Source organism: Mytilus californianus, unplaced genomic scaffold (assembly GCF_021869535.1).
Source record: "Mytilus californianus isolate M0D057914Y unplaced genomic scaffold, xbMytCali1.0.p SCAF_12, whole genome shotgun sequence".
NCBI classification, from domain to species: Eukaryota; Metazoa; Mollusca; class Bivalvia; order Mytilida; family Mytilidae; genus Mytilus; species Mytilus californianus.
In genome coordinates, this window is record NW_026262604.1 from 16,208,664 (window position 1) to 16,233,899 (window position 25,236).

Consider the following 25,236-nt stretch of genomic DNA (forward strand, 5'->3'; position numbering starts at 1 on the left):
AATTAAATTGTCTGAAGACCTTGATAATTTTGCCAGAAATCTCCGCATTATGGAACATTTCGTGTCAAAGGAAAATAATAACGGACGCTCGGATAGTTTCGACGAGAACAACTATAAATTTATCAAAAAAGTACTTTGATCCCTAAACCGAGCTAAAATGCCACCTAGGAATCATTAATGACAATTTTAAGTCGGACATTACTAGAAATACAAGGGAAAACAATAAACCTTTTGACAAGGGAAAACAATAAACCTTTTGACAATCTTACCCATGAAGATCGAACTGCATTAAAAAAAACTTACAATCCAACAATATCGTCATTAAACCTGCAGACAAAGCCAGTGCAGTGGTTATCATTGATAAATCTGCCCATATTCAACTTTGTGATGCAAGGTACTACCGAAAACTAGACTCTGATCCTACAACATCCTTTAGTAAAGAAATAACTGATAATTTGTTAGAAATGCGTGAAGATTGTTTCATCGATGAAAAAACTCTTGAATATTTGAAACCAGAAAACAAAAACCGGTCAGATTTTATCTATTACCAAAAAACAATAACACAGGAAAACCCATCGTTTCAGCAAACGTGCATCTGCGGGAAAAAAGTTCGAAATTCGTTGACTTCCATCTTCGTCAATTTGTTGAAGACTTCCCATCTCACATCAAAGACACAACAGATTATCTTACAAAAATGCAGACCTTAAATCCTCTTCCTTCCGACACGACACTTGTCTCTATGGACGTCACCTCCCACTCGAATATTCCACATGCAGATTGCATTGATGCATGTAAAGATTTGTGATTCCCGACCAGTAAAATATCGACCCACTGAATGCCTGGTCAAAATGCTCACGCTGGTACTAAAGAACAACGACTTCACCTTTGATGGAGATTATCTACAAGTTAATGGAACTGCTATGGGTACCAAAATGGTTCCATCGTGTGCCAACATATTTATGGGCAAATTAGAAAAAAAACCAACTCCTTGAACCTTCAACATGTTCAATCGAGAAACCGCTTTCCTGGGTTAGATTTATAGATTGATTGATTGTTGGCGTTTTAACGCCACTTTTGGGCTATTTCGTGGGGGTCAGTTTTTATAGGTGGAGGAAACCGGAGTGCCCGGAGAAAACCACCGACCTTCGATATAAAAACTGACAATCCTAGTCAATTAAGATTGGAGTCGAGTGCACCCGCATGAACGGGGTTCGAACTCAAAACCTCAGTGTTGACTGGCTAGTGATTACAGTAGTAGAACTACTTAGACCACTTGGCCACTGAGGCCCTAGATTTGAAGAGGATGTGGGTATGTGGTGGAATAAAAGTGACGAGGATTTCGATACATTCTTCTCTCATGCCAACAACATACATCAAAATATCAAATTTACTCATGAGAGATCAAAATTCAAAATTACCTTCCTCGATAATTCCAGCTCCCTCACAGATAGCATTATATCCACAGACCTATTTTCTAAGCCTACTGATACTCACCAATACCTGTCCCCTAAATGTTGGCACCCTGCTCACTGTACTAAGAGCATCCCGTACAGTCAGGCACTCAAAGTCAAGCGAATATGTTCCAACACAGTCAACTCGTGGGCTAAGGGGCTAAAACACAAAACTATTCAAAAAAGTTTTCAGAAAGCGAAAACAATCACAAGGAGTATGTTAGAATACAAAGATAGATTTGATTGATTGATTGATTGTTGGTTGCTTAACGTCCAGTGGCAAATATTTCATGCATATTCAGGACGAGAACAATTTAACAATAAATACAATAGGTAGGTTCTGTAATAGGGGCGTCCGGGATTAAGGTCGGAGAAATTTAGACTGCCACGGGAAATGAGGGTATATTGGATAGGGACAGAAATTTAGCCTTGCAACAGGTCACCTACGGACCCCTCAAAGAGTTGTTGCAAGGGTTCATAACGTGCAAAGAGTGTGGCACTTTCTTTACACGAGGCATCGGATTTAACGTCCCCATTCTGACCGGACGTGGCTGCAAATTTGTACATCCCGCACAGCCAAACGGACGCCCCACTTTAGCAAGGGTTTTACTGCCGGCAGTAGGAAGACCAATGGTGACCATACTTCTATTCCCCAGTCACCCTTGGGGGTAAGATAGATTTGATGAATTTCACCTAAATTAAATCTTTATATTTTTATAACAAATCTGAGGTTTTCATATTGATTAATTAGTTTGCATTTGTTACTATAGACTTGATCCGTTTTATTTAATTATGTAAATAATTATAAAAAAGATTTGAAAAATAATTTATTTTAAATAAATCTATTCAAAGTTAAGAAACACAAAAGTTTTGATTTTGTAATAGTTAGTTTCCTAAGTTTATTAATTGTCATAGTAACTTTTTTCAGGGTTATACTCTGAAAGTGGACACAACTCACTATTTTTGTTTTGCCTGGACAAATGTTTTGTAATTCTCAATTCAGAATCAAAAGAGACTACTAATTTATTGTGTAATATTTGTTCAGGATTTTGATCACCGATTCCAACGAATAAACACTTATATTTTATAGAAATTTCACTGGTTCACACCAGGAGCTTAAAGTCATCAGACACAGCAGAAAATCAGTACGATATTTGATGGTAGGACGAAAAGCTTTATCAGGTATAAGGGATATTGCTGGACATTTTGACAGTATGACTGATGTAACAGTAGGGTGCAAAAAGCATAAACGTAAGGATACTGCAGATGATGAGCTTCTAATTATAAGTGATCTCAGAAAATTAAGACCATCTAACTTTCAACCAGGAAGGTGCCGTTAAGCATTCTCAGATATAAAACAATCTGCTGTAGAATATTTGCCATGTGGTCATCACCATAGTTGGATCACAACTCGCACTGTTACACATACAATTGATCTTGGTGACTAACTTGTTATTGAATAATATATTTGCTGAATTATGTCATTTTATATGTTTGAATGAGGCCGTAAGAAGTCTGTCAGGTAAATAGTGCTAATCTCATATCATGATTAAGTTTTAAGCTTTAATTACATGTATTTTTGGTTAATTATTATTATGTAAATAGTGCTAATCATATATCATGATTTAGTGGAATGCTTTACTTATTTGATTTGTTCCGTATATCATTATTCACAAATGATAAGTACTGTTTATATTAAATATAAATAAATAAACTTAAGATATCTTTAGTCTAATTTCAATTAAAGTACTTGTGGGAAATTGAAAGAGGGTGCAATACTACATTCATTTCAATTGTAAGTATATCCCCCACCTCCCAATTGCGATTCTAAACTCTATATTATTTGCACTATTCATTCATCTTAATAGAAATATATTTGATTTTTGTTTGTTTCTTTTTTTTTAGAGCTATTAAACAGAAACAAATTAGAACTGAACACCACTTATCTAATTTAGTTCATTATGTATATAATGAAAGTTTTCCCAATGGATTACAAATCAAGCTCATGACACAAACACCGGGCAATTTATCCAACACCTTACTTTGCAGATGGGATCAAACCCTCTACCATTGCTTCAAGCGGTAAATGATCCTCCTTAAACGACACTGCGAAGAACATCTCAATACCCCTACTGGCGAATTTAATACTCTTTTGAATAGCTGCAAACAAGATCTCACATCGGACAACTGTAATGCTTTCATTGCTTGCCTTAAGGAAATAACTACCATACAAGCCCAAAATCTGAGTCAAAGGCAGAAAAGAAAATTCCGTATGGATAGCATTGAATACATCCTTCCCTCTATACTATCTGCGGAAAAGAAGAAAAGAGTACGACGCTTCAAACGTAGGCCACAAGAGACAAATTCACCCTCCAATACTGTGATCAATCTTTTGAAACACCAATTGACGGAAGTTGAATCATCTCTTCTCTCGATAGGCCTAAATTTCTGTCCTCTACCTGTCCTATCAATGAAATTAAATTGTCTGAAGACCTTGATAATTTTGCCAGAAATCTCCGCATTATGGAACATTTCGTGTCAAAGGAAAATAATAACGGACGCTCGGATAGTTTCGACGAGAACAACTATAAATTTTTCAAAAAAGTACTTTGATCCCTAAACCGAGCAAAAATGCCACCTAGGAATCATTAATGACAATTTTAAGTCGGACATTACTAGAAATACAAGGGAAAACAATAAACCTTTTGACAAGGGAAAACAATAAACCTTTTGACAATCTTACCCATGAAGAACGAACTGCATTAAAAAAAACTTACAATCCAACAATATCGTCGTTAAACCTGCAGACAAAGCCAGTGCAGTGGTTATCATTGATAAATCTGCCCATATTCAACTTTGTGATGCAAGGTACTACCGAAAACTAGACTCTGATCCTACAACATCCTTTAGTAAAGAAATAACTGATAATTTGTTAGAAATGCGTGAAGATTGTTTCATCGATGACAAAACTCTTGAATATTTGAAACCAGAAAACCAAAATCGGTCAGATTTTATCTATTACCAAAAAACAATAACACAGGAAAACCCATCGTTTCAGCAAACGTGCATCTGCGGGAAAAAAGTTCGAAATTCGTTGACTTCCATCTTCGTCAATTTGTTGAAGACTTCCCATCTCACATCAAAGACACAACAGATTATCTTACAAAAAATGCAGACCTTAAATCCTCTTCCTTCCGGCACGACACTTGTCTCTATGGACGTCACCTCCCACTCGAATATTCCACATGCAGATTGCATTGATGCATGTAAAGATTTGTGATTCCCGACCAGTAAAATATCGACCCACTGAATGCCTGGTCAAAATGCTCACGCTGGTACTAAAGAACAACGACTTCACCTTTGATGGAGATTATCTACAAGTTAATGGAACTGCTATGGGTACCAAAATGGTTCCATCGTGTGCCAACATATTTATGGGCAAATTAGAAAAAAAAACAACTCCTTGAACCTTCAACATGTTCAATCGAGAAACCGCTTTCCTGGGTTAGATTTATAGATTGATTGATTGTTGGCGTTTTAACGCCACTTTTGGGCTATTTCGTGGGCGTCAGTTTTTATAGGTGGAGGAACTCGGAGTGCCCGGAGAAAACCACCGACCTTCGATATAAAAACTGACAATCCTAGTCAATTAAGATTGGAGTCGAGTGCACCCGCATGAACGGGGTTCGAACTCAAAACCTCAGTGTTGACTGGCTAGTGATTACAGTAGTAGAACTACTTAGACCACTTGGCCACTGAGGCCCTAGATTTGAAGAGGATGTGGGTATGTGGTGGAATAAAAGTGACGAGGATTTCGATACATTCTTCTCTCATGCCAACAACATACATCAAAATATCAAATTTACTCATGAGAGATCAAAATTCAAAATTACCTTCCTCGATAATTCCAGCTCCCTCACAGATAGCATTATATCCACAGACCTATTTTCTAAGCCTACTGATACTCACCAATACCTGTCCCCTAAATGTTGGCACCCTGCTCACTGTACTAAGAGCATCCCGTACAGTCAGGCACTCAAAGTCAAGCGAATATGTTCCAACACAGTCAACTCGTGGGCTAAGGGGCTAAAACACAAAACTATTCAAAAAAGTTTTCAGAAAGCGAAAACAATCACAAGGAGTATGTTAGAATACAAAGATAGATTTGATTGATTGATTGATTGTTGGTTGCTTAACGTCCAGTGGCAAATATTTCATGCATATTCAGGACGAGAACAATTTAACAATAAATACAATAGGTAGGTTCTGTAATAGGGGCGTCCGGGATTAAGGTCGGAGAAATTTAGACTGCCACGGGAAATGAGGGTATATTGAATAGGGACAGAAATTTAGCCTTGCAACAGGTCACCTACGGACCCCTCAAAGAGTTGTTGCAAGGGTTCATAACGTGCAAAGAGCGTGGCACTCTCTTTACACGAGGCATCGGATTTAACGTCCCCATTCTGACCGGACGTGGCTGCAAATTTGTACATCCCGCACAGCCAAACACAGCCAAACGGACGCCCCACTTTAGCAAGGGTTTTACTGCCGGCAGTAGGAAGACCAATGGTGACCATACTTCTATTCCCCAGTCACCCTTGGGGGTAAGATAGATTTGATGAATTTCACCTAAATTAAATCTTTATATTTTTATAACAAATCTGATGTTTTCATATTGATTAATTAGTTTGCATTTGTTACTATAGACTTGATCCGTTTTATTTAATTATGTAAATAATTATAAAAAAGATTTGAAAAATAATTTATTTTAAATAAATCTGTTCAAAGTTAAGAAACACAAAAGTTTTGATTTTGTAATAGTTAGTTTCCTAAGTTTATTAATTGTCATAGTAACTTTTTTCAGGGTTATACTCTGAAAGTGGACACAACTCACTATTTTTGTTTTGCCCGGACAAATGTTTTGTAATTCTCAATTCAGAATCAAAAGAGACTACTAATTTATTGTGTAATATTTGTTCAGGATTTTGATCACCGATTCCAACGAATAAACACTTATATTTTATAGAAATTTCACTGGTTCACACCAGGAGCTTAAAGTCATCAGACACAGCAGAAAATCAGTACGATATTTGATGGTAGGACGAAAAGCTTTGTCAGGTATAAGGGATATTGCTGGACATTTTGACAGTATGACTGATGTAACAGTAGGGTGCAAAAAGAATAAACGTAAGGATACTGCAGATGATGAGCTTCTAATTATAAGTGATCTCAGAAAATTAAGACCATCTAACTTTCAACCAGGAAGGTGCCGTTAAGCATTCTCAGATATAAAACAATCTGCTGTAGAATATTTGCCATGTGGTCATCACCATAGTTTGTTCACAACTCGCACTGTTACAAATACAATTGATCTTGGTGACTAACTTGTTATTGAATAATATATTTGCTGAATTATGTCATTTTATATGTTTGAATGAGGCCGTAAGAAGTCTGTCAGGTAAATTGTGTTAATCTCATATCATGATTAAGTTTTAAGCTTTAATTACATGTATATTTGGTTAATTATTATTATGTAAATAGTGCTAATCATATATCATGATTTAGTGGAATGCTTTACTTATTTGATTTGTTCCGTATATCATTATTCACAAATGATAAGTACTGTTTATATTAAATATAAATAAATAAACTTAAGATATATTCTAGTCTAATTTCAATTAAAGTACTTGTGGGAAATTGAAAGAGGGTGCGATACTACATTCATTTCAATTGTAAGTATATCCCCCACCTCCCAATTGCGATTCTAAACTCTATATTATTTGTACTATTCATTCATCTCAATAGAAATATATTTGATTTTTGTTTCTTTTTTTTTTAGAGCTATTAAACAGAAACAAATTAGAACTGAACACCACTTATCTAATTTAGTTCATTATGTATATAATGAAAGTTTTCCCAATGGATTACAAATCAAGCTCATGACACAAACACCGGGCAATTTATCCAACACCTTACTTTGCAGATGGGATCAAACCCTCTACCATTGCTTCAAGCGGTAAATGATCCTCCTTAAACAACACTGCGAAGAACATCTCAATACCCCTACTGGCGAATTTAATACTCTTTTGAATAGCTGCAAACAAGATCTCACATCGGACAACTGTAATGCTTTCATTGCTTGCCTTAAGGAAATAACTACCATACAAGCCCAAAATCTGAGTCAAAGGCAGAAAAGAAAATTCCGTATGGATAGCATTGAATACATCCTTCCCTCTATACTATCTGCGGAAAAGAAGAAAAGAGTACGACGCTTCAAACGTAGGCCACAAGAGACAAATTCACCCTCCAATACTGTGATCAATCTTTTTAAACACCAATTGACGGAAGTTGAATCATCTCTTCTCTCGATAGGCCTAAATTTCTGTCCTCTACCTGTCCTATCAATGAAATTAAATTGTCTGAAGACCTTGATAATTTTGCCAGAAATCTCCGCATTATGGAACATTTCGTGTCAAAGGAAAATAATAACGGACGCTCGGATAGTTTCGACGAGAACAACTATAAATTTATCAAAAAAGTACTTTGATCCCTAAACCGAGCTAAAATGCCACCTAGGAATCATTAATGACAATTTTAAGTCGGACATTACTAGAAATACAAGGGAAAACAATAAACCTTTTGACAAGGGAAAACAATAAACCTTTTGACAATCTTACCCATGAAGATCGAACTGCATTAAAAAAAACTTACAATCCAACAATATCGTCATTAAACCTGCAGACAAAGCCAGTGCAGTGGTTATCATTGATAAATCTGCCCATATTCAACTTTGTGATGCAAGGTACTACCGAAAACTAGACTCTGATCCTACAACATCCTTTAGTAAAGAAATAACTGATAATTTGTTAGAAATGCGTGAAGATTGTTTCATCGATGAAAAAACTCTTGAATATTTGAAACCAGAAAACAAAAACCGGTCAGATTTTATCTATTACCAAAAAACAATAACACAGGAAAACCCATCGTTTCAGCAAACGTGCATCTGCGGGAAAAAAGTTCGAAATTCGTTGACTTCCATCTTCGTCAATTTGTTGAAGACTTCCCATCTCACATCAAAGACACAACAGATTATCTTACAAAAATGCAGACCTTAAATCCTCTTCCTTCCGACACGACACTTGTCTCTATGGACGTCACCTCCCACTCGAATATTCCACATGCAGATTGCATTGATGCATGTAAAGATTTGTGATTCCCGACCAGTAAAATATCGACCCACTGAATGCCTGGTCAAAATGCTCACGCTGGTACTAAAGAACAACGACTTCACCTTTGATGGAGATTATCTACAAGTTAATGGAACTGCTATGGGTACCAAAATGGTTCCATCGTGTGCCAACATATTTATGGGCAAATTAGAAAAAAAACCAACTCCTTGAACCTTCAACATGTTCAATCGAGAAACCGCTTTCCTGGGTTAGATTTATAGATTGATTGATTGTTGGCGTTTTAACGCCACTTTTGGGCTATTTCGTGGGGGTCAGTTTTTATAGGTGGAGGAAACCGGAGTGCCCGGAGAAAACCACCGACCTTCGATATAAAAACTGACAATCCTAGTCAATTAAGATTGGAGTCGAGTGCACCCGCATGAACGGGGTTCGAACTCAAAACCTCAGTGTTGACTGGCTAGTGATTACAGTAGTAGAACTACTTAGACCACTTGGCCACTGAGGCCCTAGATTTGAAGAGGATGTGGGTATGTGGTGGAATAAAAGTGACGAGGATTTCGATACATTCTTCTCTCATGCCAACAACATACATCAAAATATCAAATTTACTCATGAGAGATCAAAATTCAAAATTACCTTCCTCGATAATTCCAGCTCCCTCACAGATAGCATTATATCCACAGACCTATTTTCTAAGCCTACTGATACTCACCAATACCTGTCCCCTAAATGTTGGCACCCTGCTCACTGTACTAAGAGCATCCCGTACAGTCAGGCACTCAAAATCAAGCGAATATGTTCCAACACAGTCAACTCGTGGGCTAAGGGGCTAAAACACAAAACTATTCAAAAAAGTTTTCAGAAAGCGAAAACAATCACAAGGAGTATGTTAGAATACAAAGATAGATTTGATTGATTGATTGATTGTTGGTTGCTTAACGTCCAGTGGCAAATATTTCATGCATATTCAGGACGAGAACAATTTAACAATAAATACAATAGGTAGGTTCTGTAATAGGGGCGTCCGGGATTAAGGTCGGAGAAATTTAGACTGCCACGGGAAATGAGGGTATATTGGATAGGGACAGAAATTTAGCCTTGCAACAGGTCACCTACGGACCCCTCAAAGAGTTGTTGCAAGGGTTCATAACGTGCAAAGAGTGTGGCACTTTCTTTACACGAGGCATCGGATTTAACGTCCCCATTCTGACCGGACGTGGCTGCAAATTTGTACATCCCGCACAGCCAAACGGACGCCCCACTTTAGCAAGGGTTTTACTGCCGGCAGTAGGAAGACCAATGGTGACCATACTTCTATTCCCCAGTCACCCTTGGGGGTAAGATAGATTTGATGAATTTCACCTAAATTAAATCTTTATATTTTTATAACAAATCTGAGGTTTTCATATTGATTAATTAGTTTGCATTTGTTACTATAGACTTGATCCGTTTTATTTAATTATGTAAATAATTATAAAAAAGATTTGAAAAATAATTTATTTTAAATAAATCTATTCAAAGTTAAGAAACACAAAAGTTTTGATTTTGTAATAGTTAGTTTCCTAAGTTTATTAATTGTCATAGTAACTTTTTTCAGGGTTATACTCTGAAAGTGGACACAACTCACTATTTTTGTTTTGCCTGGACAAATGTTTTGTAATTCTCAATTCAGAATCAAAAGAGACTACTAATTTATTGTGTAATATTTGTTCAGGATTTTGATCACCGATTCCAACGAATAAACACTTATATTTTATAGAAATTTCACTGGTTCACACCAGGAGCTTAAAGTCATCAGACACAGCAGAAAATCAGTACGATATTTGATGGTAGGACGAAAAGCTTTATCAGGTATAAGGGATATTGCTGGACATTTTGACAGTATGACTGATGTAACAGTAGGGTGCAAAAAGCATAAACGTAAGGATACTGCAGATGATGAGCTTCTAATTATAAGTGATCTCAGAAAATTAAGACCATCTAACTTTCAACCAGGAAGGTGCCGTTAAGCATTCTCAGATATAAAACAATCTGCTGTAGAATATTTGCCATGTGGTCATCACCATAGTTGGATCACAACTCGCACTGTTACACATACAATTGATCTTGGTGACTAACTTGTTATTGAATAATATATTTGCTGAATTATGTCATTTTATATGTTTGAATGAGGCCGTAAGAAGTCTGTCAGGTAAATAGTGCTAATCTCATATCATGATTAAGTTTTAAGCTTTAATTACATGTATTTTTGGTTAATTATTATTATGTAAATAGTGCTAATCATATATCATGATTTAGTGGAATGCTTTACTTATTTGATTTGTTCCGTATATCATTATTCACAAATGATAAGTACTGTTTATATTAAATATAAATAAATAAACTTAAGATATCTTTAGTCTAATTTCAATTAAAGTACTTGTGGGAAATTGAAAGAGGGTGCAATACTACATTCATTTCAATTGTAAGTATATCCCCCACCTCCCAATTGCGATTCTAAACTCTATATTATTTGCACTATTCATTCATCTTAATAGAAATATATTTGATTTTTGTTTCTTTCTTTTTTTTTAGAGCTATTAAACAGAAACAAATTAGAACTGAACACCACTTATCTAATTTAGTTCATTATGTATATAATGAAAGTTTTCCCAATGGATTACAAATCAAGCTCATGACACAAACACCGGGCAATTTATCCAACACCTTACTTTGCAGATGGGATCAAACCCTCTACCATTGCTTCAAGCGGTAAATGATCCTCCTTAAACGACACTGCGAAGAACATCTCAATACCCCTACTGGCGAATTTAATACTCTTTTGAATAGCTGCAAACAAGATCTCACATCGGACAACTGTAATGCTTTCATTGCTTGCCTTAAGGAAATAACTACCATACAAGCCCAAAATCTGAGTCAAAGGCAGAAAAGAAAATTCCGTATGGATAGCATTGAATACATCCTTCCCTCTATACTATCTGCGGAAAAGAAGAAAAGAGTACGACGCTTCAAACGTAGGCCACAAGAGACAAATTCACCCTCCAATACTGTGATCAATCTTTTGAAACACCAATTGACGGAAGTTGAATCATCTCTTCTCTCGATAGGCCTAAATTTCTGTCCTCTACCTGTCCTATCAATGAAATTAAATTGTCTGAAGACCTTGATAATTTTGCCAGAAATCTCCGCATTATGGAACATTTCGTGTCAAAGGAAAATAATAACGGACGCTCGGATAGTTTCGACGAGAACAACTATAAATTTTTCAAAAAAGTACTTTGATCCCTAAACCGAGCAAAAATGCCACCTAGGAATCATTAATGACAATTTTAAGTCGGACATTACTAGAAATACAAGGGAAAACAATAAACCTTTTGACAATCTTACCCATGAAGAACGAACTGCATTAAAAAAAACTTACAATCCAACAATATCGTCGTTAAACCTGCAGACAAAGCCAGTGCAGTGGTTATCATTGATAAATCTGCCCATATTCAACTTTGTGATGCAAGGTACTACCGAAAACTAGACTCTGATCCTACAACATCCTTTAGTAAAGAAATAACTGATAATTTGTTAGAAATGCGTGAAGATTGTTTCATCGATGACAAAACTCTTGAATATTTGAAACCAGAAAACCAAAATCGGTCAGATTTTATCTATTACCAAAAAACAATAACACAGGAAAACCCATCGTTTCAGCAAACGTGCATCTGCGGGAAAAAAGTTCGAAATTCGTTGACTTCCATCTTCGTCAATTTGTTGAAGACTTCCCATCTCACATCAAAGACACAACAGATTATCTTACAAAAATGCAGACCTTAAATCCTCTTCCTTCCGACACGACACTTGTCTCTATGGACGTCACCTCCCACTCGAATATTCCACATGCAGATTGCATTGATGCATGTAAAGATTTGTGATTCCCGACCAGTAAAATATCGACCCACTGAATGCCTGGTCAAAATGCTCACGCTGGTACTAAAGAACAACGACTTCACCTTTGATGGAGATTATCTACAAGTTAATGGAACTGCTATGGGTACCAAAATGGTTCCATCGTGTGCCAACATATTTATGGGCAAATTAGAAAAAAAAACAACTCCTTGAACCTTCAACATGTTCAATCGAGAAACCGCTTTCCTGGGTTAGATTTATAGATTGATTGATTGTTGGCGTTTTAACGCCACTTTTGGGCTATTTCGTGGGCGTCAGTTTTTATAGGTGGAGGAACTCGGAGTGCCCGGAGAAAACCACCGACCTTCGATATAAAAACTGACAATCCTAGTCAATTAAGATTGGAGTCGAGTGCACCCGCATGAACGGGGTTCGAACTCAAAACCTCAGTGTTGACTGGCTAGTGATTACAGTAGTAGAACTACTTAGACCACTTGGCCACTGAGGCCCTAGATTTGAAGAGGATGTGGGTATGTGGTGGAATAAAAGTGACGAGGATTTCGATACATTCTTCTCTCATGCCAACAACATACATCAAAATATCAAATTTACTCATGAGAGATCAAAATTCAAAATTACCTTCCTCGATAATTCCAGCTCCCTCACAGATAGCATTATATCCACAGACCTATTTTCTAAGCCTACTGATACTCACCAATACCTGTCCCCTAAATGTTGGCACCCTGCTCACTGTACTAAGAGCATCCCGTACAGTCAGGCACTCAAAGTCAAGCGAATATGTTCCAACACAGTCAACTCGTGGGCTAAGGGGCTAAAACACAAAACTATTCAAAAAAGTTTTCAGAAAGCGAAAACAATCACAAGGAGTATGTTAGAATACAAAGATAGATTTGATTGATTGATTGATTGTTGGTTGCTTAACGTCCAGTGGCAAATATTTCATGCATATTCAGGACGAGAACAATTTAACAATAAATACAATAGGTAGGTTCTGTAATAGGGGCGTCCGGGATTAAGGTCGGAGAAATTTAGACTGCCACGGGAAATGAGGGTATATTGGATAGGGACAGAAATTTAGCCTTGCAACAGGTCACCTACGGACCCCTCAAAGAGTTGTTGCAAGGGTTCATAACGTGCAAAGAGCGTGGCACTCTCTTTACACGAGGCATCGGATTTAACGTCCCCATTCTGACCGGACGTGGCTGCAAATTTGTACATCCCGCACAGCCAAACGGACGCCCCACTTTAGCAAGGGTTTTACTGCCGGCAGTAGGAAGACCAATGGTGACCATACTTCTATTCCCCAGTCACCCTTGGGGGTAAGATAGATTTGATGAATTTCACCTAAATTAAATCTTTATATTTTTATAACAAATCTGATGTTTTCATATTGATTAATTAGTTTGCATTTGTTACTATAGACTTGATCCGTTTTATTTAATTATGTAAATAATTATAAAAAAGATTTGAAAAATAATTTATTTTAAATAAATCTGTTCAAAGTTAAGAAACACAAAAGTTTTGATTTTGTAATAGTTAGTTTCCTAAGTTTATTAATTGTCATAGTAACTTTTTTCAGGGTTATACTCTGAAAGTGGACACAACTCACTATTTTTGTTTTGCCTGGACAAATGTTTTGTAATTCTCAATTCAGAATCAAAAGAGACTACTAATTTATTGTGTAATATTTGTTCAGGATTTTGATCACCGATTCCAACGAATAAACACTTATATTTTATAGAAATTTCACTGGTTCACACCAGGAGCTTAAAGTCATCAGACACAGCAGAAAATCAGTACGATATTTGATGGTAGGACGAAAAGCTTTATCAGGTATAAGGGATATTGCTGGACATTTTGACAGTATGACTGATGTAACAGTAGGGTGCAAAAAGCATAAACGTAAGGATACTGCAGATGATGAGCTTCTAATTATAAGTGATCTCAGAAAATTAAGACCATCTAACTTTCAACCAGGAAGGTGCCGTTAAGCATTCTCAGATATAAAACAATCTGCTGTAGAATATTTGCCATGTGGTCATCACCATAGTTGGATCACAACTCGCACTGTTACAAATACAATTGATCTTGTTGACTAACTTGTTATTGAATAATATATTTGCTGAATTATGTCATTTTATATGTTTGAATGAGGCCGTAAGAAGTCTGTCAGGTAAATAGTGCTAATCTCATATGATTAAGTTTTAAGCTTTAATTACATGTATTTTTGGTTAATTATTATTATGTAAATAGTGCTAATCATATATCATGATTTAGGTGAATGCTTTACTTATTTGATTTGTTCCGTATATCATTATTCACAAATGATAAGTACTGTTTATATTAAATATAAATAAATAAACTTAAGATATCTTTAGTCTAATTTCAATTAAAGTACTTGTGGGAAATTGAAAGAGGGTGCAATACTACATTCATTTCAATTGTAAGTATATCCCCCACCTCCCAATTGCGATTCTAAACTCTATATTATATGCACTATTCATTCATCTCAATAGAAATATATTTGATTTTTGTTTCTTTTTTTTTTTAGAGCTATTAAACAGAAACAAATTAGAACTGAACACCACTTATCTAATTTAGTTCATTATGTATATAATGAAAGTTTTCCCAATGGATTACAAATCAAGCTCATGACACAAACACCGGGCAATTTATCCAACACCTTACTTCGCAGATGGGATCAAACCCTCTACCATTGCTTCAAGCGGTAAATGATCCTCCTTAAACAACACTGCGAAGAACATCTCAATACCCCTACTGGCGAATTTAATACTCTTTTGAATAGCTGCAAACAAGATCTCACATCGGACAACTGTAATGCTTTCATTGCTTGCCTTAAGGAAATAACTACCATACAAGCCCAAAATCTGAGTCAAAGGCAGAAAAGAAAATTCCGTATGGATAGCATTGAATACATCCTTCCCTCTATACTATCTGCGGAAAAGAAGAAAAGAGTACGACGCTTCAAACGTAGGCCACAAGAGACAAATTCACCCTCCAATACTGTGATCAATCTTTTTAAACACCAATTGACGGAAGTTGAATCATCTCTTCTCTCGATAGGCCTAAATTTCTGTCCTCTACCTGCCCTATCAATGAAATTAAATTGTATGAAGACCTTGATAATTTTGCCAGAAATCTCCGCATTATGGAACATTTCGTGTCAAAGGAAAATAATAACGGACGCTCGGATAGTTTCGACGAGAACAACTATAAATTTATCAAAAAAGTACTTTGATCCCTAAACCGAGCAAAAATGCCACCTAGGAATCATTAATGACAATTTTAAGTCGGACATTACTAGAAATACAAGGGAAAACAATAAACCTTTTGACAAGGGAAAACAATAAACCTTTTGACAATCTTACCCATGAAGAACGAACTGCATTAAAAAAAACTTACAATCCAACAATATCGTCATTAAACCTGCAGACAAAGCCAGAGCAGTGGTTATCATTGATAAATCTGCCCATATTCAACTTTGTGATGCAAGGTACTACCGAAAACTAGACTCTGATCCTACAACATCCTTTAGTAAAGAAATAACTGCTAATTTGTTAGAAATGCGTGAAGATTGTTTCATCGATGAAAAAACTCTTGAATATTTGAAACCAGAAAACAATAACCGGTCAGATTTTATCTATTACCAAAAAACAATAACACAGGAAAACCCATCGTTTCAGCAAACGTGCATCTGCGGGAAAAAAGTTCGAAATTCGTTGACTTCCATCTTCGTCAATTTGTTGAAGACTTCCCATCTCACATCAAAGACACAACAGATTATCTTACAAAAATGCAGACCTTAAATCCTCTTCCTTCCGACACGACACTTGTCTCTATGGACGTCACCTCCCACTCGAATATTCCACATGCAGATTGCATTGATGCATGTAAAGATTTGTGATTCCCGACCAGTAAAATATCGACCCACTGAATGCCTGGTCAAAATGCTCACGCTGGTACTAAAGAACAACGACTTCACCTTTGATGGAGATTATCTACAAGTTAATGGAACTGCTATGGGTACCAAAATGGTTCCATCGTGTGCCAACATATTTATGGGCAAATTAGAAAAAAAAACAACTCCTTGAACCTTCAACATGTTCAATCGAGAAACCGCTTTCCTGGGTTAGATTTATAGATTGATTGATTGTTGGCGTTTTAACGCCACTTTTGGGCTATTTCGTGGGCGTCAGTTTTTATAGGTGGAGGAACTCGGAGTGCCCGGAGAAAACCACCGACCTTCGATATAAAAACTGACAATCCTAGTCAATTAAGATTGGAGTCGAGTGCACCCGCATGAACGGGGTTCGAACTCAAAACCTCAGTGTTGACTGGCTAGTGATTACAGTAGTAGAACTACTTAGACCACTTGGCCACTGAGGCCCTAGATTTGAAGAGGATGTGGGTATGTGGTGGAATAAAAGTGACGAGGATTTCGATACATTCTTCTCTCATGCCAACAACATACATCAAAATATCAAATTTACTCATGAGAGATCAAAATTCAAAATTACCTTCCTCGATAATTCCAGCTCCCTCACAGATAGCATTATATCCACAGACCTATTTTCTAAGCCTACTGATACTCACCAATACCTGTCCCCTAAATGTTGGCACCCTGCTCACTGTACTAAGAGCATCCCGTACAGTCAGGCACTCAAAGTCAAGCGAATATGTTCCAACACAGTCAACTCGTGGGCTAAGGGGCTAAAACACAAAACTATTCAAAAAAGTTTTCAGAAAGCGAAAACAATCACAAGGAGTATGTTAGAATACAAAGATAGATTTGATTGATTGATTGATTGTTGGTTGCTTAACGTCCAGTGGCAAATATTTCATGCATATTCAGGACGAGAACAATTTAACAATAAATACAATAGGTAGGTTCTGTAATAGGGGCGTCCGGGATTAAGGTCGGAGAAATTTAGACTGCCACGGGAAATGAGGGTATATTGGATAGGGACAGAAATTTAGCCTTGCAACAGGTCACCTACGGACCCCTCAAAGAGTTGTTGCAAGGGTTCATAACGTGCAAAGAGCGTGGCACTCTCTTTACACGAGGCATCGGATTTAACGTCCCCATTCTGACCGGACGTGGCTGCAAATTTGTACATCCCGCACAGCCAAACGGACGCCCCACTTTAGCAAGGGTTTTACTGCCGGCAGTAGGAAGACCAATGGTGACCATACTTCTATTCCCCAGTCACCCTTGGGGGTAAGATAGATTTGATGAATTTCACCTAAATTAAATCTTTATATTTTTATAACAAATCTGATGTTTTCATATTGATTAATTAGTTTGCATTTGTTACTATAGACTTGATCCGTTTTATTTAATTATGTAAATAATTATAAAAAAGATTTGAAAAATAATTTATTTTAAATAAATCTGTTCAAAGTTAAGAAACACAAAAGTTTTGATTTTGTAATAGTTAGTTTCCTAAGTTTATTAATTGTCATAGTAACTTTTTTCAGGGTTATACTCTGAAAGTGGACACAACTCACTATTTTTGTTTTGCCTGGACAAATGTTTTGTAATTCTCAATTGAGAATCAAAAGAGACTACTAATTTATTGTGTAATATTTGTTCAGGATTTTGATCACCGATTCCAACGAATAAACACTTATATTTTATAGAAATTTCACTGGTTCACACCAGGAGCTTAAAGTCATCAGACACAGCAGAAAATCAGTACGATATTTGATGGTAGGACGAAAAGCTTTATCAGGTATAAGGGATATTGCTGGACATTTTGACAGTATGACTGATGTAACAGTAGGGTGCAAAAAGCATAAACGTAAGGATACTGCAGATGATGAGCTTCTAATTATAAGTGATCTCAGAAAATTAAGACCATCTAACTTTCAACCAGGAAGGTGCCGTTAAGCATTCTCAGATATAAAACAATCTGCTGTAGAATATTTGCCATGTGGTCATCACCATAGTTGGATCACAACTCGCACTGTTACAAATACAATTGATCTTGTTGACTAACTTGTTATTGAATAATATATTTGCTGAATTATGTCATTTTATATGTTTGAATGAGGCCGTAAGAAGTCTGTCAGGTAAATAGTGCTAATCTCATATGATTAAGTTTTAAGCTTTAATTACATGTATTTTTGGTTAATTATTATTATGTAAATAGTGCTAATCATATATCATGATTTAGGTGAATGCTTTACTTATTTGATTTGTTCCGTATATCATTATTCACAAATGATAAGTACTGTTTATATTAAATATAAATAAATAAACTTAAGATATCTTTAGTCTAATTTCAATTAAAGTACTTGTGGGAAATTGAAAGAGGGTGCAATACTACATTCATTTCAATTGTAAGTATATCCCCCACCTCCCAATTGCGATTCTAAACTCTATATTATATGCACTATTCATTCATCTCAATAGAAATATATTTGATTTTTGTTTCTTTTTTTTTTTAGAGCTATTAAACAGAAACAAATTAGAACTGAACACCACTTATCTAATTTAGTTCATTATGTATATAATGAAAGTTTTCCCAATGGATTACAAATCAAGCTCATGACACAAACACCGGGCAATTTATCCAACACCTTACTTCGCAGATGGGATCAAACCCTCTACCATTGCTTCAAGCGGTAAATGATCCTCCTTAAACAACACTGCGAAGAACATCTCAATACCCCTACTGGCGAATTTAATACTCTTTTGAATAGCTGCAAACAAGATCTCACATCGGACAACTGTAATGCTTTCATTGCTTGCCTTAAGGAAATAACTACCATACAAGCCCAAAATCTGAGTCAAAGGCAGAAAAGAAAATTCCGTATGGATAGCATTGAATACATCCTTCCCTCTATACTATCTGCGGAAAAGAAGAAAAGAGTACGACGCTTCAAACGTAGGCCACAAGAGACAAATTCACCCTCCAATACTGTGATCAATCTTTTTAAACACCAATTGACGGAAGTTGAATCATCTCTTCTCTCGATAGGCCTAAATTTCTGTCCTCTACCTGCCCTATCAATGAAATTAAATTGTATGAAGACCTTGATAATTTTGCCAGAAATCTCCGCATTATGGAACATTTCGTGTCAAAGGAAAATAATAACGGACGCTCGGATAGTTTCGACGAGAACAACTATAAATTTATCAAAAAAGTACTTTGATCCCTAAACCGAGCAAAAATGCCACCTAGGAATCATTAATGACAATTTTAAGTCGGACATTACTAGAAATACAAGGGAAAACAATAAACCTTTTGACAAGGGAAAACAATAAACCTTTTGACAATCTTACCCATGAAGAACGAACTGCATTAAAAAAAACTTACAATCCAACAATATCGTCATTAAACCTGCAGACAAAGCCAGAGCAGTGGTTATCATTGATAAATCTGCCCATATTCAACTTTGTGATGCAAGGTACTACCGAAAACTAGACTCTGATCCTACAACATCCTTTAGTAAAGAAATAACTGCTAATTTGTTAGAAATGCGTGAAGATTGTTTCATCGATGAAAAAACTCTTGAATATTTGAAACCAGAAAACAATAACCGGTCAGATTTTATCTATTACCAAAAAACAATAACACAGGAAAACCCATCGTTTCAGCAAACGTGCATCTGCGGGAAAAAAGTTCGAAATTCGTTGACTTCCATCTTCGTCAATTTGTTGAAGACTTCCCATCTCACATCAAAGACACAACAGATTATCTTACAAAAATGCAGACCTTAAATCCTCTTCCTTCCGACACGACACTTGTCTCTATGGACGTCACCTCCCACTCGAATATTCCACATGCAGATTGCATTGATGCATGTAAAGATTTGTGATTCCCGACCAGTAAAATATCGACCCACTGAATGCCTGGTCAAAATGCTCACGCTGGTACTAAAGAACAAAGACTTCACCTTTGATGGAGATTATCTACAAGTTAATGGAACTGCTATGGGTACCAAAATGGTTCCATCGTGTGCCAACATATTTATGGGCAAATTAGAAAAAAAAAAAAAACTCCTTGAACCTTCAACATGTTCAATCGAGAAACCGCTTTCCTGGGTTAGATTTATAGATTGATTGATTGTTGGCGTTTTAACGCCACTTTTGGGCTATTTCGTGGGGGTCAGTTTTTATAGGTGGAGGAAACCGGAGTGCCCGGAGAAAACCACCGACCTTCGATATAAAAACTGACAATCCTAGTCAATTAAGATTGGAGTCGAGTGCACCCGCATGAACGGGGTTCGAACTCAAAACCTCAGTGTTGACTGGCTAGTGATTACAGTAGTAGAACTACTTAGACCACTTGGCCACTGAGGCCCTAGATTTGAAGAGGATGTGGGTATGTGGTGGAATAAAAGTGACGAGGATTTCGATACATTCTTCTCTCATGCCAACAACATACATCAAAATATCAAATTTACTCATGAGAGATCAAAATTCAAAATTACCTTCCTCGATAATTCCAGCTCCCTCACAGATAGCATTATATCCACAGACCTATTTTCTAAGCCTACTGATACTCACCAATACCTGTCCCCTAAATGTTGGCACCCTGCTCACTGTACTAAGAGCATCCCGTACAGTCAGGCACTCAAAGTCAAGCGAATATGTTCCAACACAGTCAACTCGTGGGCTAAGGGGCTAAAACACAAAACTATTAAAAAGTTTTCAGAAAGCGAAAACAATCACAAGGAGTATGTTAGAATACAAAGATAGATTTGATTAATTGATTGATTGTTGGTTGCTTAACATCCAGTGGCAAATATTTCATGCATATTCAGGACGAGAACAATTTAACAATAAATACAATAGGTAGGTTCTGTAATAGGGGCGTCCGGGATTTAGGTCGGAGAAATTTAGACTGCCACGGGAAATGAGGGTATATTGGATAGGGACAGAAATTTAGCCTTGCAACAGGTCACCTACGGACCCCTCAAAGAGTTGTTGCAAGGGTTCTTAACGTGCAAAGAGCGTGGCACTTTCTTTACACGAGGCATCGGATTTAACGTCCCCATTCTGACCGGACGTGGCTGCAAATTTGTACATCCCGCACAGCCAAACGGACGCCCCACTTTAGCAAGGGTTTTACTGCCGGTCGGAGGAAGACCAATGGTGACCATACTTCTATTCCCCAGTCACCCTTGGGGGTAAGATAGATTTGATGAATTTCACCTAAATTAAATCATTATATTTTTATAACAAATCTGAGGTTTTCATATTGATTGATTTATTGTGTAATATTTGTTCAGGATTTTGATCACCGATTCCAAAGAATAAACACTTATATTTTATAGAAATTTCACTGGTTCACACCAGGAGCTTAAAGTCATCAGACACAGCAGAAAATCAGTACGATATTTGATGGTAGGACGAACAGATTGACTGAATGATTGTTGGTTGCTTAACGTCCAGTGGCAAATATTTCATGCATATTCAGGACGAGAACAAATTAATAATACATACAATAGGTAGGTTCTATTCCCCAGTCACCCTTGGGGGTAGGACGAAAAGATCAAGAGATGGTTCCTAACAACAAGAAAAATGATAACATCAGAAGTAAACAAATGCCAGCACAACAAAACAGATATTATCTTAGGAGTGACGCTAAAATACCCGGTGATGGGAATTGTTTCTAAGTATACCATCTACTGTTTCGAATCTATACCCTATTGGAGATGCTCAGCTTCCTCATGTTGTATGGCCTCGTTCGATACAACATGATAGTGGTTGCTGCCTACCTACAGCTTGCATATGTATGACGTTGGTACATACTCTGATATGATGCATATGTATGCGTTGAGTGTTGCATTGTAGATACCAATTCATTCGTAATTTCCGCCTGGAAGTAACATTGGAGTATAGTTTCTGAACCTCATTTTAGGAACGTGTGTGGCAGAGGTGTAAATGTTACAAAGAACTGAGTGGACCATTTATTCCTAACCATACTGTGCCACTATTGAATAGACAACCTGATATGGAAACTGACGCTGAAACCGTAGCTGACATATCAGACGCAAAACCCGTATCCGATATGTCAGACGCAGAACCTGTAGCCGATATTTCAGACGCAGAACCTGATAAACCAAATTCGATTCCTGATGATGTATCCACTTTTGCCGATTAAGCATTTGATATGAATTTGACACCTTGGTAGAGGATTGATTGATTGATTGTTGGTTGCTTAACGTCCAGTGGCAAATATTTCATGCATATTCAGGACGAGAACAAGTTCACAATAAATACAATAGGTAGGTTCTGTAATAGATTAAGGGATTAAGGTCGGAGAAATTTAGACTGCCACGGGAAATGAGGGTATATTGGATAGGGACAGAAATTTAGCCTTGCAACAGGTCACCTACGGACCCCTCAAATAGTTGTTGCAAGGGTTCTTAACGTGCAAAGAGCGTGGCACTCTCTTTACACGAGGCATCGGATTTAACGTCCCCATTCTGACCGGACGTGGCTGCAAATTTGTACATCCCGCACAGCCAAACGGACGCCCCACTTTGACGAGGGTTTTACCGCCGGTCGGAGGAAGACCAATGGTGACCATACTTCTATTCCCCAGTCACCCTTGGGGGGTCCTTGGTAGAGGAGAATTCATCCCCGTTCGTTGGTGCCTCCGATTCCGAGAATATCGTTCCTTTGTCCAACGGCTGCCTACGCACATCATTTTTAAAAACAACAGAAGTGATTGATTTATTATCTTCATTTATTCGAAGCAGAATATCACGAGGGCATACCGCAAGGAAGAAAGAACGATTTTTTCCTTCTGATTAGCAATGGTACAAACATCACCAACCGCTTAAACGGAAAGAAATGTAATTTCTCAGATGATTGTAGGTGTGGGATAGAAACAAAGGTTCAACATCGAAGTGTTAATACCAGCAAACTTCATTCGGATTTCAAGATAGATGGAGCTTGGATAAAATAGTCAACAAAAAGAGAGTTTATGTTCCTATGGACCCACAACCAACTCCGGATATCGTGTTCGAGCTTTGTCGAAACTAGGCAACCTTGAGGAAAGAGATTCTTCGTTAGGAAAAGTATTGCAGTATTGGAAAATATAGGAAAGTTTCCAGGATTAGCACCCATTTGTATAGTTTTCAATCTGAAAAAATTCTTATATACATTAAAGATATGTCTAATAAGAAGTTAAGTGCAATATGAATGTTTGATTGTTTGTTTGCTTAAAGAATGTTTTATATATTTTCATGGCGCGCCAGAGTATTTATACAGAGCAAATGAGTATAGGTAAAGATTTTCTTATCAGCAGCAAACGGATCCCCATGACAATTAGATGACGTTCAGTGTAAGACGAAAAGAAAATTCAGCATCTGCAACAAAATGAAATACATATGTTGATTTTGTTGACTTATACGCAGACAGTAGTGAATTTAATTCAGATGTGGATAAAACAAGTAGCCTTCTTCCAGATCCAGAGGAAACGTTTGATGAACTTCTGGAGAGCCAACAGAGATTTCTAATGAATATACAAAGAAGGATTCAGAGAATACTTTAAATGATCAAACGAGGGAAACAGAGTCACTTCCCGGCCTTTCGTTACTCAAAAGAAAAACCTGAAATTGAGGACGTTACTGAAACTGTTGAAACTATAAGCGTATACCTGGATACAACGAATATGTATGATAGACGACCTGGTAACAGAAAGGAGGGAGCGAGTCTTTTCCTCGTCCTTACACAATGACCCCAGAAAGATGGACCATTAGTCACATTATCACTTTGTCCTACAGATTAGGATATAACAGAACCAGAGACAATAACAAATATGAGAATATCAGGAACATTTATCACAAGGTTACATGCAGATTTGCATGATTTTTGTATTCATGGGACCAATACAAAACATGAAATACCATTACCACAATACATTACAATAAATCCATACACTGCAGAAAAATACGAAAGATTTTAAAAACGCCATTCTTTTGTCATATTTTGCTCACACATCACAACCATTTTATGGAAATAGTATACTTATTTGTTTAGGGGCCAGCTGAAGGACGCCTCCGGGTGCGGGAGTTTCTCGCTGCATTGAAGACCCATTGGTGGCCTTCGGTCTGCTCTATGGTCGGTTGTTGTCTCTTTGACACATTCCCCATTTCCATTCTCAATTTTATGGTATAAAAATAGAAAATAAAAGTCTTGCTTTGATATATCAAGACCTGTATGCAACAGAAAATGCCTTTTTGTTTCTGACTTGTGGTAAAATCTCAATGTAACTTGTATAAAACATCTTTCTTACAAAAAGGGGAAATATTTATTTTTACTTTTGGAATTATCTAGAATTGTATTTACTTCGGGGTTGAAGAAATTTTAGACCGGGTGGGAACTATGTGACAGTGAAAATGTAGGTGCAACTTCATGCCTCAACAGCTGCATTCAAATTTTAATAATTTAAAGAAATTTGCATTATTTGTTTCAAATGTTTATGTTTTATATATTAACTTTTTAGTATGAAAATCTTTTATACAATATTTAGGAATCATTATAATTTAAAGAAAATTATCTTACTTCATTATTTAATACTAATAGTCACGAAAAATACCATCCTTAGCAAGTTATCTAAAGACACAGGACAATAGATCTAAATAAGTTTTTATCTAGACAAAGTGGTATTACGTAATCTTGGGTTATTCCCTTT